This window comes from Peromyscus maniculatus, chromosome 10 (assembly GCF_049852395.1).
Source record: "Peromyscus maniculatus bairdii isolate BWxNUB_F1_BW_parent chromosome 10, HU_Pman_BW_mat_3.1, whole genome shotgun sequence".
In the NCBI taxonomy this organism is placed as follows: Eukaryota; Metazoa; Chordata; class Mammalia; order Rodentia; family Cricetidae; genus Peromyscus; species Peromyscus maniculatus.
Window position 1 is genome coordinate 79,146,881 of NC_134861.1, and position 13,973 is coordinate 79,160,853.

General features: G+C 34.3%; 1 protein-coding gene and 1 non-coding gene across 15 annotated transcripts in view; both read right to left on the reverse strand.

Moving 5' to 3' along the window:
* Positions 1 to 13,973, reverse strand: part of Epha5 (EPH receptor A5) — a 356,197-nt gene that overhangs the window by 79,892 nt on the left and 262,332 nt on the right. The window lies entirely within an intron of this gene.
* On the reverse strand, positions 9,574 to 9,646 carry Trnak-cuu (transfer RNA lysine (anticodon CUU)). Its single transcript has one exon. It is a non-coding gene; the product is annotated as a tRNA-Lys (tRNA).

Genomic DNA, 13,973 nt, shown 5'->3' on the forward strand with positions numbered 1-13,973 from the left:
TTATTTATTTATTTATTTATTTATTTATTTATTTATTTATTACTTTGGCTTTTTGTAGTTATCAAACTCACTTCTTTAAAACTGAAAATGGATAGATACTGTAGACCACTTTCCAGACATTATTGTATTGAATAACACAGAAAGATGATATACAACATGGAAGCAATATTCTCTTATGGCATCACAATAAGAATATAGTATAAATAGTATCTTGTACCATGAAAATGTAATAGTCCAGAAATATTTGCATGTGCAAATGTGAGAATTAACTTCTTTATGTTTAAAAAAAAATTGTTTGCTTATGAGAACATAAATGCAATTGGCGAAGAAGGAATGGTAGATGATGAGACTAGCCATTCCTGTAAGGAAGCCACACCACAGAAAGACAATTGAAACTTCTCTAACAGTCAGATCAAATGGTCAAAGCTTACTATTAATAACTGCTGCTTTCTTTAGTTTTTGCCTCCCATCACTTCTGGCTCATAACTAACTGGAGGCAGCCAAATCACCTAGAAAGCCTGTTTCTGTTAGCCTTTTTAACCCTTCCTATGCCATTAACTCCTATTTGGGACATACGTGAAGGATTTCACCCCCCCCCCCTTTTTCATGTAAAAAGCTATTCCACTAGCATGCCTGTCTCTGTCAAATGAAAATGATGTTAGTTCAATCACTTCTTATCAAATATCTTTTTAAAAAATCAACTGCCTCTGCCTAGGCTTCTTAGTATTTTCATTTCATTTTTACTGAAGAAACAATCTTTGGTTGCTCAATAAACAAAAACAACACATGAATTCAAATTTTCAGTTGGCTATACATTGACATATTTTTCCGAGCAAGTACTGCTGCATTAACATGTGGTGATATCATGTTCCACAAAAATATTGTGCACCCTAATAAACTTATCTGGGATCAGAGAACAGAACAGCCACTAGATATAGAAGCCAGAAAATGGTGACACACACACCTTTAATCCTAGCATTACAGAGGCAGAGGTCCGTCTGGATCTCTGTTAGTTCAAGGCCACACTGGAAACAGCCAGGCAAGATAACAAGAACCTTTAATCCCAGGAAGTGATGGCAGGAAGCAGAAAGGTATAAAAGGCATGAAAACCAGGAACTAGCGTGGTTAAGCTTTTAGGTTTTTAGCAGCAGTTCAGCTGAGATTCATTCTGGATGAGGACTCAGAGGCTTCCAGTCTGAGTAAACAGGATCAGCTGAGGAATTGGCAAGGTGAGGTGGCTGTGGCTTTTTCTGCTTCTCTGGTATTCCAGCATTCACCCCAATAATTGGCCTTGGGTTCGATTTTATTGATAAGATTTCTGAGTGTTTTTATTTCATTTTTACTGAAGAAACAATCTTTGGTTGCTCAAACTTCTGAGATTCGTGCTACATTAACATATAGCCTACTTGATGCAGTGGGTTTTATTTTATTTATTTACTTTGTAGCAAAGTAGTATACACACTGCAAAAATACAAGCTACCTTCCTCTTTAGAAGGCAAAAGTGATCCTTCATATCCACTGGGTTTTATCTCTCCTTTCCTGTTTTCTGTGAATCCACTCTACTCCAGGCTCCTCATAGAAGCATATGATTATCACCAGGAACCTCAAGTGCTCAGCTATTTGGTTTGTATTTATTTCAATGAAAGTAGATAGAAAAAGTGAGAAGTGATAAATATGCAAAAATATGATTCTACTTTTCATTGCTTAAAAAACAAGGGTTATTTGTGATCATATCTAATTAAAACACAGTTTGAAAATGTCCTTGTATTAATAAAAGAGTGATACTAATTAAAGAGATGAATGCTTTTTAAGAAGAGAACTCAAAGACATAAGACATTCAGCTTCTGACATACATTTGTTTCCTACACTATGATTTGTATATTTCTTTTAAACTTATTAAAATATTTAATTAGTTCTTTGAAAATTTCATACATGCTTTGATGATGTTCATTTACCCTCAAAACTTGTATATTTCTATATTTGAATCATGCCTGTTACTACTATAAAGGTGAAATTCAAGGGACTAAAGATTCAGATTAATTATTTCACTACCATAGAAATGAAATTATGCATCTTTAATGAAATTATCAAAACACAAGAAAAGCTTGCATTTTGTCAAGAATGTATTATGAGAAATTATTTAATTCCATGAAAGCAAATTTTGTTTGCTAAGGAAAGAAAATTAGTAATATCATTTATTATAGAATAGCCACAGGTATTAATATTATATATTATTCTGTTGAAAACTACAAGCTACTTTATGCATTTTATTTATATATTTAATTCATATGTTTTATTTATATAATGTAATGTGATCAAGTTTGTTTACAATTACTTTATAAATGTAATTGTATAGAAACATGCACAAACATATATTGCCATACAGTGTACTTAAATTACATATTTGATTTATAGTTATGATTTAAGATCCCTACATTGTATCTACCTGATCAGACACTGAAAAATATTTTAGTATTATAAAATTTAAACTAACAAATAAGATGCTGCTTCTTGGCTTAGATGGGCTAAACAACTTTGTTCCATCATTACATGCTGCTTTATCACGGGCCCACAGCTATGGAGCCACTTGACCACCCATGAAACCAGGAAAGCTGCAAGCAAATTTACCCATCAGGTAAATATGAATCGCTTAGTATTAGAAGTGAAATATTAAACATGAGAAATAACAAGCACCTAGTGCTGAAAAACCTGCTGCAATTCAACTGACAGTAGCTTTAAAAACTCTAATACTGGCCAGATGCATAAATATTCCAAGTAAAAAAAATAATTTTAATCAAAGGAGTGCAGATTTGCTTCTGGAGAGTAAAATAGAACAGTTACAGAACTGCCTGTAACAGACTCTGAAACATAAAAAGGAAAGAGAACTCTTGGAGGCAAGTGAGAGATGACAGTGAATAAGGGGATATGTGAAAACTGTGGAATCGTTAGTTTGGAGGTCACTATGGAGGATTAATAAAATTATGAAAACAAGAAATGGAGGTTTTCTCTAGTGTGGATGGTTCTAAACTTGTCAAGTTATTGCTATTTCTCCTCTCAGGTTGGAAACCAGAGTAAAATGATGAAATTGTGATGATTAACCATCACTGTATATTTGATTGACTTGGGATCACATAGGAAATAGAGAGACACACTCTTGATGTGTCTTTGGAATCATGTTTAGAAAGGACTATGAAAGAGAGAGAAAGACCAACAGACAGAACTAGACAGAGAGAAAGAGAGAAAGAGAGAACTACAGTGATTGTGGTAGCATCATACCATGGACTGAGAAAAGAATAAAAGGGAAGAATGGAAGAGAAAAGCAGGCAAAATATGAGCTGGAATTTCTTCCCTTGATCTTTGATTAATGAAGCGAACTGCTCTAGTCCTCTGCAAGCCAACAGCTACTAGACTGTGCCTTATAAAGCAACAAGTCACAGAAAGTCCTCCTGCCCTAAGTTGTATTCCTCAATTGTTTCTTCCAGAGCAGGGGCTGGGACCAGGGACAACACAGTGGTAAAAGAGCAAAGGAAATCAAGTAAAAATGTTTACAATAACCTTAAAATATATTTATTTTAATTGTTCCATTTCAGCTTACAGTACCAAGAGAATTTAATTGTTAATATACTTATATTGTATTCCATTTTATTTGGAAATCTTAAATTTTGATGACTGGTGAGCTACTCTGGAGATAAAGATTCATTCTGGGCAAATCTAGTGACCCCAAGTCAATCCCTAAGTCACATTAAGGTGAAAGGAGAAACCAACTACCCAATGTTGTCTACTGATCTCAACCTGAGTGCCACAGCATGAAAACACATACACTCACACACACATATAAACACACAGTAATAATGATGATGATGATGATGATGATGTTGATGATGTTGATAATAATAATAATACCTCAATAAAGGCACTTACTGAGAATTTTCCATTCTTCTAATCTACTGCCTTGTGGGCACAAACACAGGGAAAGATGTATCTTCCCATTTTAGGGTATAAGAATATTAATGTTTTGTTTTCTTGAGCATCATTTGTATTTATTAATGGGGGAATTATCTATCTACCCCCCCCATGCAAAAGACAAAAAATTAGCAAACAATGCTTATCCAAAACAAGTGAATCCCAAAAATTTAACTACCAAGAAGGATAACAGGTCATTAACAAAAGTAAGTACAGTAAAAGGACTCTAAATAACAGCTAATACCAACACACACACACACACACACACACACACACACGATTGATTGTGGCCACAAGAAAGAAAAACATGCATGGACTTTTAAAAGTCCATACATGCCAAAGACCCAATGCATAGAAATTATTTTCTGTGAGATGAGAAAATAAAGGAGTAAGCAAAGAGAATTTTGTAAGCAAGAAATCTGGACTACATTATGATTTATATAATGATAGCTATATCAGAAGACAGTTCTTTGACTTAATAGAGAATTTGGGTGTTTGAGAATTCATTCTAATTTATAAGAACCATTTATTTGATTTTTGATTCATGCAATAACATTCAGAACATAAATCTTAAACAATATGACTTTTAGCCAATGTTCAAATTCATTTAAAACACTTTATTCTGTTTCCCAGAAATTTCTTAGGAAATTAAGTTTTGCTGTTGTTGCTACTGTAGAAGTTTTATCTTTGGGCCCAAGGAAATGCTATTGATTTTCACCATGAAGTTGCTTCTCTGTTACCTGTGGCAGCTCATGGCATTGTGTCTTGCAAAAGATCTGATGAAATTCCCAGACATAGCAGGAACTTCTAGAGCATACCTTACTCTGGCTGCTATCTATGTCTACCTCAAATGCCAATGAATCACTTACTGTCTTACAGAAATGGAACTTAGGCAGTGAACATGCAGGACAAGTCATGCCTTTGGCTTGCACTCTTGAACAGGGGAAATAAAAACATCTCTAGATTCTCTCCAAAGACAGTCTGTACTATTGCAAGTCACTGACATTGATTACTTTTCTCAGTACCACAGAGTTTTTCCTTTGAAACGTTTGATTCAATACAATGTCCTGAGATATGCAGTAATGTTCATATGTTTGATCTGTGAGGAAAAGCAGGTGGGATATGCAATACTGCTGAGCAATTGAGCCAATAACCCTGTTAGGGTCAGTATCCTAGGATGATTGACTCCCCACAGTGGGCAATTAGTCATTGCTGTGCTCCCAGTATTCCGAGCACCACTCTTCCCTCATCTCATTTGTCAGTCAGTAATAAATTATGATCTGCTCGCTAATTATTTCTTAAGAGCTTTTGAATGAAAACAAACCACGTGTAATTATATGAAAATAGATTGGATAACAACTCTCAGTATTAAATCAATATGTTTGCCTGGATATATTACAGTTTTATAATTCACATCTATTGATGACTCACAAACCACTGAGATTTAGTCTTAGTGAACTCTTTTATAAAATTATTGATGGCATGTGAGATTATAAATGTTTATTTACCACTATCCAAAATTAAATAATGCTATATTAAAATTTTTTTATATAATTTTCTTCTTAAAAATCTCACAGGTTTGAAACTATATAATCTCAGTTACTTTGGAGAAGTCAAAATTATCAGTTTATCTATCATGACCTAAGAGGAATAATAAAAAGTCTTTATTGATATTATTGTTTATAAAAGTCACTGCTACTTACTAGTGAATGCTGATATTAGGACAGCTAGTGTCAAAAATGTTATGAGATGCCTTTCAACTGAAGAATGGATAAAATAATTGTGGCATATATACACAATGGAATACTACTCAGCAGAGAAAAACAATAATTGATTTTACTGATCATTCTGAAAAGTTTTTAAATGTTAATCCTGTATTCTAGCAGAACAACATCAGGAATTTTATCAATAACAGTTGGCAAACTTCATGATTACAAGTTATGGAAAGTTTCTACAGTGAAAAGAAAAGGAAAGACCCAAAAGTTGCCTTACAAACCTGACAATTGGAGTATACTCCTCAGAACTCACAGAAAGCTGGATGTGGTGGACAAGCATTAACACACTGCTACTGAAACATGGAACTGACGAATAGAACCTGTTGGAAGGTTACAGGCCAGATAGACTGAAGTGCACAGTGTAGCAGCAGAAACAAATGGAGAGATTCTGACTCAAAACAAATTCAAACTGACAAAAAACAAAGTCAACTGCTGCAAAGTTGTCCTTAACTTTTATATATGCATATGGCACCTGGGCCCCCAAAGTCACTCATCCCTTCACATGCAGCCTCCACACACAAAGTATCTGCTTTCTCTACCATCTTGTGTCTAAGATTTTACTGAAAGAGGAAGAGCAAAAACCAGATGGAGACATACATTTGAGAAATCATCTGTAGTAGGCAGAAGAAATAACCATGTATTATCGTTTTAGTGTCTGTGAAAGTATAATATGCTATACAAACTTGGAAGGAATAATGCATAAGCCATGTAGATCTCTAGGGAATGGAGTATGAAACTGTAGGAAAGAACAGTAAAAAATAAAGTCTTAAAGAAGGACATTCTCAACAATGTTCAAGAAAAAGCAGGGAGATAATTTTATTAGCAATGAATCAGACAGATTCAGCATTGAGACATGATGTGATGAAGCAGGATATGTGAAGTCCTGAGAATGGTACCTACATGGGTCTTGCATAATTGGTGTTAGACAATATTACAATTGTTCCCGACAATATTATTATCTTATTATTTGCATTAGGCAAAAAACTTTCCCAGAAGAAGTTTAAAATAATCTGTAGCTTTAGAAAACATTCACAATTCTTTATCCTTTTAACAGTTTATTTATCTTTATTTTATGTGTATGAGAGTTTCTCCTGTGTGTTTGCCTTGTGCATATAGAGATCAGTAGCACTGAATCTCCTGATAGTTTTTAGCCACTGTGTGAGTTCTGAGTGGTACTCTGCAAGAACAGCAAGTGCTCTTACCATTAAGTTCTCTCTCCAGCCCAAGAAATCATGATTATTTAAAATAGATGTAGCCCCAATTCTAATATATATATATATATATATATTTGTATTAAAAATTCCTGTATAGTCCCAAATGAACACTGAGGATTTTTATTCTGAGATCATTGTTTCTTTTCTATTTAGAACTAGTTATCATTCATAAGAATTCAATTATTGCTCATTAATAATGAGGGTATTAATGAGACCATCATTTATGTTCAAATGAGAAAAAAATATGGATTCCAATTGTATTGAAAGTCTGTTCCCTTTATTGTTATTTTAATTCAGCCCTATGAAATTCTGTCTACTTATAGGTCTACTAAAATAAAAGATAAATATTTGAGCAAAAGTGATTGTTCTTTTTATCTCAAATGCACAGAAAGAACCTTTGTAGGGATGTGTAATAGAATATCAATAAACAATAGTAATAGATATCTGTGACAATTGAACCATTTGCAATCTGATGTAGTTAAGAAATTAGAAGAAAATTACAAAATACAAAATTTTACTTTCATTTTTCAAGTAAAATCAGAAAAAAACTATTGTATATGTTTCTGATGTCACACTATGTCTTAATTCTTACAATTTAGGCTACACATACAATGTGTATTCATTTCTAAAGAAACTCACTCCAGGGGCCAACAAGTCATTTATAAAGGAGTAAGTGTCAATTTCTTAATGGGATATTGAAGCAGTATCATAGAGCAGCTAAGTCTAGGTATATATTCTTCACATACTCAGAATATACAAGAGAAAAACTTTGGTCCAAAAAATAACATTTTCTAGGCAGTAAGTCATTTTTCATACTGAATTTATCATCTTAAAAACATCTTAACATGAAAGTCACAAATGAATAGTCTTTTTAAAAAAAATCTCATCAAAGACCATGCAGTAAAAACACATTCCTTTTCTCTTTCTGGATATTTCCCTTGATTTTTATTTTCCCATTTCAAAATTGGCAAAGGGCTTTAAGCTTTAGGGGTTTATGTACAACAGCAAATATAAATATGCATGACTGAGCATACGTGTAATAATGTGTGCTTCTTAACTCTAGATGTTCTCCGATAACCAATTTGGAGTAAAAAGAAAATCTCCAATTTTCTTGTGATGTAACTAAATATGAAAAATATAGAATTCAGAAACAAAAATATCATTAACCATTATTTAATTTCATGAAATCTGAATAGTCAAATAGAACAATCACTTCCATATAGTCAATTTTACTTTGTTTTTTTTTTTTCTGTATACTTAAGTTATAATTTGAGCTTTAGATTTGACTAAGAAATGTGTCAGAGTCAATATTCAGAGTTTAGGCCATTGTGTTTTACAGGGGAAATTTAAGGGGAGAATGACTTAGAGAAAGAAGAAAGCAATAGTGAGCAGCTCTGTCTCCCAGTTAGTTAACTAGAGACTTGTGTAAATGAAAATCTCACAAAAGCCGTGGATTAAACAACATCACTTACGAAACAGTAAATGTAAGGGAGAGAACCCAACTCATGCTATAAAGAGCCCATCTGTGTTCAATACTTTTGAGATGAAAGAGAAAGATTAAAGAACAGTTACAGTTTGCTTACATTTCAGAGGGTTTAAGCTTTAATCTTGAGATAATTAGTCATAGTTTGTTGGGAGAGTGTCAGTTCTTCTGTGATGTCATATGGGAGTTTAAATATTTTTGAGAAATAATATAGTAAAAGGAAAATTGTAAGCCTTGAAGTAAATGCCCTATGGAAAATAAATACCTTTCAATGAGGTGATCATTTTCTATTTCATAAAAAATACTGCTGTTTTTCAGGATTAACAAAATTACATATATTCTGAAACCACATCTAGCTGGAAAGGATCTAAAAGATAGCCAGCCAGGAGATGTCTAAAAGGGTTATGAATCTTTGTGTTTGATTTCCTTTTATCTTGAATGTATAATAGAATAAATTTTGAGATTTTTTTCTTGCAGTAGTTTAATTGAATAACATTCACTGTGACATACTCTAAAACTGTATTTTTATGTATTGTGCATACAAATTCAAAATGCCATTGTTGCGAGTGTATTTTCTTTTAATTCACATATTGATTTAAATTATTATCTGTGGTGGTAATCTAATTGTATTGAAATATTATTTTGATTTGTATTGAAATATTAATTTGATTGTATGTTAATAAATAAAGTTGTCTGGGGGTCAGAGCTATTAGAGCCATAGCAAGAGTGTGGCGGTGGTGGCACACGCCTTTAATCCCATAGATATCTGTGTGTTCAGGGTCAGAGCTATTAGAGCCATAGCAAGAGTGTGGCGGTGGTGGCACACGCCTTTAATCCCATAAGATCTCTGTGTGTTCAGGGATACAGCCAGCATTGGAGACATATGCCTTTAAGACCTAGGGGGCTGTACATTCAGACAGTGACGAGGCAGTCATGTGTTTTGGTTTACAACCAATGAGAAGGCAGAACAACATACTTTAAAAATACGAACGGACAGGAAGTAGGTCTCTTTTCGCGAAGCTGGGACAGCAGGAGGAAGGGTGAGATTTTAGCTCTGAGCTCTGACCTCTCGGCTTTCTCTTTTACATTGTTTCTGTGTTTCTTATTTAATAAGACGGTTGGTTACATCTACATCTGGCGCCCAACGTGGGGCACGAACCCACGACCCTGAGATTAAGAGTCTCATGCTCTACCGACTGAGCTAGCCGGGCTATATATACATTTTAAACTTTGTTAAGATATGAATGGTCACATAGAGTACTAACTAATTCTAGAAAAAAGGCTAGCTGCATATATATGTTTTTGTGTTCGAGTCTCTTATCAGTTTTCTGCAGGAAATCATGGCCAGGCCTAACATCAACTGAAGTCTCCAGAAAGAAGATGGGGCCCCACAACAACAACAATTCCACGTGGACAATAATAATATCATTAAGCTGACAAACATCATCCACAGATCAGCTTTGAACTACAAGGTGCTCAGAGCAATTTTGAGATGACTAGCTGAGATGATCCAGTCTCAAAGACTACTTGAATAAGGACTTGAGATAAACCCTGAACTTTGGCATTATACACAGACTGGATAATGAAGGATATAGTTACCTCTCTTAGAATTTGACAATTAACCTAAAATTTTTCTTTCAGGATAAAGAAAACTTCGCCCATACCCAGCAGGAAGCAATTTTAAGAATACGACGCCCACATTCCCAAAGAGGTGGTGTGGGGCGGGTGGTTTTTTGGTCTTTTTAATGGGTTTTGGGTCTGGGATAATTTTTAGTATTTAGGGGGGTTGGTTACAAGTTATTGTCAAGGGTTAGGAAAAAGGCTAAGCAAAGGAGATTAGATTTAAGGTTCTTGTTTAAAAAAAAAAAAAGAGAAAGAAAGAAAAGAAAAAGACAATTACTAGTTTTAAATACTTTACATTGGATTGAATTGTTTTATATTGTACACAAATTTGAAACTGATATTGTTAGAAAATGCTATATGTATATTTCTAATTGTCTTTATTCCATCCATTTAACAATGTAATGCAAATTTCTGATCCTTGAATGTTATTATTATCAACTATTAGGATATAAAGCAATGAAAGCTAGTAGTTAGACATTATCATAGAACTTGTAGTCATATTAGATATGTTTTAAAAATTGAGCAGAGATGTTTTAGACAGGTCATCTTCAAACCCTTCAGAGATCTACAGAATATGGCATTTAAAATGTTTTAATAACTTAGAAAATTTTTCTTTTTTGAGACATGTCGGCTCCTGGCAGTACCAATCTACTTTAGAGAAAATATGGGCATTGAAGAAACTGCATATGGAGTCAACTTTCATTCTGGCAAAAGTTAGCCACTGGACAACAAAGTATCCTCGAATCAACAGGACAAAATGGACAGACAGATCACAAAACAAGGGACTACTGATTCTTGCCAAAACAAGTGTGGTTATGGCTTTATCAAAAGGCATCTTCTGAGGCCAGGACAATATGGCCCCATCCCTGAAGTGGCCTTCGCATCCGGAAAAGGTACGGTGCCCTTTTCTTCGAAGGCAGCTTAACAGGCAGAGGGCCGATGGATTCTGTTGTACAATGGAACAGCAGCTGAAAGCTCATGCCTCTCAAAAGTAGACTGGCATTTAATAGAGGGATGTGGAGAAGAAGGGGATGCTGAGATGAAGCCATATATACACAGCCAAGAAGAATGGACAGCTGAATTAAAAAACTGTCAACAATTTCCAGAATTTAAAATCCTGAATCATGACAGGACACTAGTGGAATTCAGGTGTTTCTGGTACGTGGACTGCTCTCACCCAATGTGAGGTTGAACTGTTGACCTTGTGTACATCCTACTTCACAAATGAGTCTGTCAGATACACTAAGCCTATAGGCTGAAGATGATGCCCCAACACTGCGGAGAAACCTCAGGTGACTGCCCAGGCAGCTGGCTGTTTCTGTCAACTCACAAAATTTTTTGGAAGTTGCTTGCATGCACTTCCTGTTTTTATTTTTGTTAGCTAATATTATTCCCTTCTTGGGTCTCTGAGGGAGTTGAAGATTAGTTAGTTATGGTTGAAGATTAGTTAGTTATAGTTGAAAATTAATTAGGATAGAAAGTACATTAGATACATCTTGGAATTATCAAAATAGGATAGATAATGGAATTATTTTCTCTGATTCGTCAAATACCTGTTTAGGTATTTATTACTTGTATATATTGTATATAGTTATTGTACTTTTGTATATAGTTTTTCTTTTGTTAGTCATAACCTTTTGCTTTTTTTCTTTTTATTAAAATAGAAAAGGGGAAATGTGGTGGTAATCTAATTGTATTGAAATATTATTTTGATTTGTATTGAAATATTAATTTGATTGTATGTTAATAAATAAAGTTGTCTGGGGGTCAGAGCTATTAGAGCCATAGCAAGAGTGTGGCGGTGGTGGCACACGCCTTTAATCCCATAGATATCTGTGTGTTCAGGGTCAGAGCTATTAGAGCCATAGCAAGAGTGTGGCGGTGGTGGCACACGCCTTTAATCCCATAAGATCTCTGTGTGTTCAGGGATACAGCCAGCATTGGAGACATATGCCTTTAAGACCTAGGGGGCTGTACATTCAGACAGTGATGAGGCAGTCATGTGTTTGGGTTTACAACCAATGAGAAGGCAGAACAACATACTTTAAAAATACGAACGGACAGGAAGTAGGTCTCTTTTCGCGAAGCTGGGACAGCAGGAGGAAGGGTGAGATTTTAGCTCTGAGCTCTGACCTCTCGGCTTTCTCTTTTACATTGTTTCTGTGTTTCTTATTTAATAAGACGGTTGGTTACATCTACAATTATCAAATTGTGCACATAAGTGGCAGTAATATTTTGCAACATATTAATATATAATTGAATCATTTATTTTGCACCATTGAGAAATCAAATTATGTTCAATTCACAAAAATATTGGCAAAGATGTACCTGAGACATCTGGTTGTCCTATCTTTTCAAGGAAAAAAAAAGAGAGAGGGGAATCATGCCAACCTTAGGCATGTATAAGTGTGTATCAATCACATTTTTGTTGTTACAGAGAGGGAGTGTGTTCTCTATTTCTGTTTCAGCTTGATTCAGGCTGGAAAGAACTGAAAGGTGAGAGCCTCAGTTGAAAAAAAAATAAATGCCTCCATTTATTTTTAACATTCTTAATTTGTGATTGCCTGGGGAGGACTCATTGCACTGTGGGTGGTGCCAACTTTGGGCTGGTGGTCCTGTGCTCCATACAAAAGCAGGCTGAACAAACCATCAGACACAAGCCAAAAAGCAACACCCCTCCATGGCCTCTGTGTCAGTTCCTGCCTCTGGCTTCCTACTCTGTTTTAGTTCTTGCTCTGACCTCCTTCAATGACAGACTACGAAAGGAAGTATAAGCCAAATAAATCCTTTCCTGATCCAATTACTTTTGGTCATGATGTTCCATCACAGGAATAGTAACCCTAAGACAGGGAGTATATATATATATATATATATATATATATATATATATATATATATATATATATATATATATATATATATTCCAAATATTTGCAAGGTTTGGGCTACATTTCTTCATTGTGTTTCACTTTGTTTAACAGATAACAGATAACAAATGAATTAATTCAGGAAAATCCAGTTACAACAAGGTGACAATACTTAAGTCCAAACAAAAATTGTGACATTTAAAGCCTTTAAGGAAATAAAAAAGATTTCCAAGAGTAACATGACTTAAATTTGAGGTAGATAAGTAGATGTGTCCGGGCACAGACTAATTTTTCTATGCAGAATAAAGTACAAATGCTGAAGACATTTCTGTCAAAATATAAACAAACTCCAAAATTTCTTAAAAGTAAAGAATGCAAACTTACCACAATGCAAAACTTTCATGGACAAAAAAGAAACTGTTCATAAAACATTAGAACCTCTGGCTCCCTATTGGTAAATTTGTATTCTTTTGATTACAAAGTTTTGTTTTCTGAAAGGGTTAATGAAGTGGACTTAGCCCACCAGTAACAGAAGAGTTGGCTCACATTCTTCCCGAGTTAAGTTCTGAGAGAAGGGAAGAGTGGAACAGGAGACAGCTGTAACCCTGGGTGGCTTGTGTTTACTATTCCTCAAAAGAACATGAGCTATCTATCAGTTATAAAAATCCCGAAAATGAATAAATATTCTTCCAGAATCAATGATAAGTAATACATTACAGCATACATTTTTCAGAAAATTGAAGGTAAACTGATTTTCTGATTTTGTTGAACCTTTATCATATATTCCCATGTTGTCAACCTCAACTATGTTGGTTTTCAAAATGGTCTAGTAACATCACATTACATTTCTAAATAAGTAGCCCTCATTAATATGCCTAATAATTGCTTCAATTAAAATATGAAATATATTTGCTATGGGAAAACAATACATTATTTGTTCATTCATTCATATATACCTTTAGGAAAGTTTATTATGCTCAATTTATTGCCATAAAACACCTGGATTAAACAACCTCTGGAGTTCTCCCATTTCAAACTGGAAAATGTA